This window comes from Anneissia japonica, unplaced genomic scaffold (genome assembly GCF_011630105.1).
Source record: "Anneissia japonica isolate Jap-2015-1 unplaced genomic scaffold, ASM1163010v1 scaffold287760_len733007_cov179, whole genome shotgun sequence".
Taxonomy (NCBI): domain Eukaryota; kingdom Metazoa; phylum Echinodermata; class Crinoidea; order Comatulida; family Comatulidae; genus Anneissia; species Anneissia japonica.
The window spans coordinates 464794-469941 of record NW_022699005.1 but is presented as its reverse complement, the minus strand read 5'-3'; the positions used below and the strand labels follow the sequence as shown (position 1 = coordinate 469941).

Below are 5148 nucleotides of genomic sequence, written 5' to 3'. Positions count from 1 at the left end.
CCCACCCCCGTCGAAGAGAAAAAAAAATCAAAAGATTATATGGATTTTTTACGTGGGCCTATTAATAGACTCTAAAATCGATTAAATAAACCTTTGAAACCCCTATATTGTCATATTTTCGGGGCTACGTCCCCTGGACCATTTTCGAAAGTATCATGACAGTTAGCGACGCCAAACTACGCCCACTCACTCGTCGGGGAGATCAGCTCCCCCGTCGGGAACCTTGGACCCCACTGTAATCATCACACCTTATAGTTTGTAAGTTGGTAATACCTAGATTAAGGTCCACTTAAAATTCCATAGTACCGGACAGTATTACACATTGTACAGTATTAAAATTACAACGGTCATATCATGACACTTCATTCATTGAATTTACATGAATTCTTCCTTTGTAAATTCAAGGAAAATTGTAAACAGGTTGTAAACAAAAGCAAACGAGTTGATATTAATGTGATAACTCGTTGCAATGCTCAGACGTCAACGATCGTTTATCGGTGCTCAGGGGCGGATCCAGCCCGGTAAGAAAGAGGGGAATGTTGGTGAATGTGGGAACTCTGTGCTCAGGGGCGGATCCACCCCCGTAATAAAGAGGGGTAAGTGGGTGATGTGGTAACTGAGTGAGAATCTCAGGAAAAAAAAAACGCTAGGTAGGGATGCAGGGTCAATCCCCCTTAAACAGACCTTCATTAAATTTGAATTTTAATTGATTGATATTTAGCATGGTAATATTTAAATAAGCTTTGCAAAAATTTTAATTTACAATAAAATCTAAATCTGCAACTGCACTGAGAATATTTTTTTTATGTCATGAACAAGCCCATACAGTTAAAGATTAGTTAATGAGAAGATGAAAACAGTACAGTTCCGCACGCGCCCCACCCCCTTACTGGATCCGGGAATGAGTATATGCTTATAATGACTGTTTACTTGTGTCAATATACATGCATAATTAAGAGGAATCTGAAAATCCATTAAAATATTAAGGCATCCGATTTGGATAACTAGACAGAAAAGGGAACCTCGGCAGTATAATTTTCATTAATACAAGTCTCAATGGCTACGGCCACACGTCTCAAGCCCGGCTTGACTCAACGCGGGTGAGATTTCAAGCCAGGCTCGAAATTCTGGGTCGGTCACACAGTTGGATTGACCTCCAAATTATGAAAGTCGAAACAGCAGAGCCGTAGATTGAGAGTTTGGCCAACTCTGTTTCACGGGATTCGATATACGCGCGTGTGATTGGGTGGATCGCAATCAAAGATTTTACACCAGACGTGCCCGAACCACTCTTCTTCAACTGATATTTTATCAGCTTGTATTGGGCTCGCAATGCCTTCACTTTTGTTTGAATTTGGGCCGTCGTTCTCTTCTCATGTCCGAGACTGTCTAATCTGTCAGCAAGCACGGCAAAAATTCCCGTTTTGTTGTTTGTTTTTTTATTTTCTATCCAGTCTCTCAGCTCGGGTTGGCCCCACAAATCTACCAGGTCAGCAGTTTCCTGGTCGCTCCAAATCAATCGCATTATTATTAATTAAAATTTGAATTAACTTTTATGAAAAGTAATGATTGCGTCTTGATTGAACACACAAGAGGGTACTCGCGGGTTTTTTTTATTCAAGAACTTCTAAATGCAACGGCGTCATCGACTGTGAATGGTCGTCAGCCGACGAGGAAATGTCGATCTCGGTCACGCCAGGGACAATCCAGGGTCAATATGGGTGCTGAGCCGGGATCGAGATAGGTAGATTGAGATCGAGGTCACGGCAGGCGCGAGTCGGTGCAGAATAAGATTCGGTCACATTACGAAAATCTCGCCCGCGGTGAGTCAAGCCAGGCTTGAAACTCTAGTGTGACCGTAGCCAATATGTTTTTGTAGAGTAATAAAATGCTTATTAGAAACTTTCTGACTGCGTTGCAATTCTTTTCTGTAACGTTGCGTAACGTTATTTTCTGACAAAACCTATAATGACCACTCGTTCACAAATTATAACAACGTTGTTTATGTTTGCTGGGCGGCGCTTATACAGTAGGCCCTACTTGCAAAAGTGAGCAAGCAGCGTCCCAAAAAACAGATTTAATTCTTTCACTCGTATGCCACAAGAGAAAATTGTGTGACCTACTTTTCTAAGCAAATGGAATTGACTCTCCTTATAAGATCAATGATATAATAGAGGGTCTAAAAATGCAATTAATTGATGCAAACGTTGTTAAAAAAGGAAAACAAATTGCGAAGATATGATAATTTATTTTCAGTCCAACATGCATAAAATAAAATACCCGAGAATTTTAGTTGATGACAAAGGGCCATAATGTGACAACAATGTAACTACTCAGTGGCCATGATTGCACTGTTTGGAGAGAAATGTCTGTTTTCAGTTAAAACGCCGCGAACCACCAACATTCCTGTAAAAAATGAAAGTATTTTTTTGTTTCATTTTCTAACTTTATACATAAGGGTTTTAGGTGACAACGTAATATTGTTTAAACCTATTTACAGCTGTTTTGACCTATTTACAGCTGTTTTTGTGCAAAATGAAAGACACGTGCGTAAAACTAATTACATTATTATATGAAATCCGATTTATAATCGTTAGTATAACCTTTTCTGTAATGCAATTCGTTATATAATATGACATCCACTTTTTTTTTCTTCTTTTTTATAAGAACCAGTACAATTTTGCCCAGACTAAATATTCTTTTTTTTTTTTTTGGCAGATTTCAGGCTCAAAATGATGTTATTTTGTTCTTATGCTACACACTTTACAAAATCATTATTGTACTAGTATACATAGCTGTACAGGAATGTAGGTAAAAGTGGACCTGGAAAAATGGCCAATGAAAATAAAAAGGCCCCTGAAAAAATGTCCCCAGAAAAAAGGCCCTGGTAAAAATGGCCCCAAATGACAGGTAGGTACACCGAATATACTGTTTTATATAGGGTATTACATTATTACACCTACTGCACATAAGTCACAGATTATAATTTTTTTTTAATAGTTTTTCTAGTTTTTTTAAATAATAATCTCGTTTGGCATTTTACCTCAGCTACAACTTGTTCATATTTTTTTCTTAATTTTAAAGCAATTTTAGCCACAGTGTTTTTATAAAATGTGTCCCTATAATATATAAAAAAGTGTAGGATTTTAAAATAGATTATGTGTTTTTCTTTTAGTTCCCACCTGCTGCACTTGGATTTAATACGTTCTTTGGCATTTGGAAAGATCAAACGATCATGGTTCGCTTATACCAAGATAACCTGGGCATGTTTGTCTAACGTCCAATACATCCTAGGTATTGATGTGTTGTTTGTATATTTCCAGCATGCTTTATTCTTTACGTTGACAAGGCCAAATTAGGCTTATTGAACTTTACTTTTACTGTCAATCAATGTTGGTTATTGTTTATTTTGCAAACTTCCTGTTTAACAAAGTTTAAGGTGATTTTTATACAGGAATTTTTATATTGAATGTATATATATATATATATATATATATATATATATATATGTGTGTGTGTGTGTGTGTGTATGTGTGTGTGTGTGTGTGTGTGTATGTATGTATGTATGTATGTATATATGTATTATTGTGTATATTTTTTGTTTTTAGTAAGCCTTTTGCCTTTATTTGAATCAATGTATTTTGCTTTTCTTTTAAATTTCCCTTTAGTTTAAAACGTGGGGCTCAGCAAATAAGTAAACTTGAATTTTATGCGTGCGTGTAACTTCTATATAAAGACCAAATGACCAATTTTTGTCGCTAAATTTGTCGGGGTTAAGCAACTATAGAACCGACAGAAATCTTACTGACTTTGCTTGCAGTTTTTTTTTCCATTTTGTGCCTTGCTTTTTTAAAATTCATGGTTAAAATGTAATTTTGGTTTGTTAAGTACTGTATGTTTGAGTCTTTTCAATTTTGTTTGAGTACGCCTGTCTCATTAACTTGATTTACAGTATATGTCTCTAATGGTGTATTCCTGAATTTGACCCTATAACCCGTATTGCTCTATTATAGGCTGTGATATTAGACCATGGCAATATTGCAGTTTTATTGCTGGAGATATTTCAGGATTAGCTACCAAAGAATATTAAGACGGGAGGGATATAATTTTCTTTACTTGATGTCATATTATGATGAATGATGAGGTTTATTATGATTTATTGATGTTGATGTGAAATATTTTGTTTAACTATCTGTATTTTTAATTTGTTTTCATTCTGTTATATATTAGACCCTATTTAATTAGAATTTGAGAATTGGATTAGCTCTCATCGTTTTCTCAAGTGTAATGTTGGGACAACATATTTGCTAAAGCAGGGGAGGATGTATGTATTTTTTGTGTTTATTAAGCCTTTTTGTATTTATTATTGTTGGAATATTTCAGGATTGTCTACCCAGGAATATTAATACGCGAGGGATATAATTTTCTTTACTTGATGTCATACGATGATTTTTGTTATCCATGTATGAATATTAATTAAACTTTGAACATTTGCTTTACCAATTCAACTTTTTTGTTTTGTTGAGGTTTTATTATGATTTATTGATGTATGTTTGATCATCATTTTAAAATGTTCAATTTGATTTTGTAGTTGGTAAATGTTATGTTTTATCTTTGAAATTCATGATAAAATATTTTCGTAATTTTGATGTGAATTATTTTGTTTAACTATCTGTATTTTAAATTTGTTTTCATCCTGTTATATATTAGACCCTATTTAATTAGATTTTGAGAATTGGATTAGCTCTCATCGTTTTCGCAAGTGTAATGTCGGGACAACATATTTGCTAAAGCAGAGGAGGATGTATGTATTTTTTGTGTGTTTATTAAGCCTTTTGTACCGTATTCATTATTTAAATCAATGAATTTTGCTATTCTTTTAAATTTTTAAAATTTCCCTTTAGATTAAAATAATTCAGTTCAGGATAGGTTATTAACCTGAGATACATTCCATTTCCTATAGTCAACAGTGTCAATACACAGCTAGTCAATATACCAGTTTGTTTAATTTTTGTATGGAAAAACAGATAGTCCCCAAAATATGGAAGAAATCATGTATTGTTCCGATACCCAAAAGACCAGTGATCAGTGAGATGAACGATCTCCGCCCAATAGCTCTTACATCTGCGGCGATGAAAGTACTTGAGA

At 34.8% G+C, this 5148-nt stretch overlaps 1 protein-coding gene across 1 annotated transcript in view; it reads right to left on the bottom strand.

The window, feature by feature from the left end:
• LOC117102795 (bombesin receptor subtype-3-like) overlaps positions 1-5148 on the bottom strand; it is a 21586-nt gene that overhangs the window by 4251 nt on the left and 12187 nt on the right. The window lies entirely within an intron of this gene.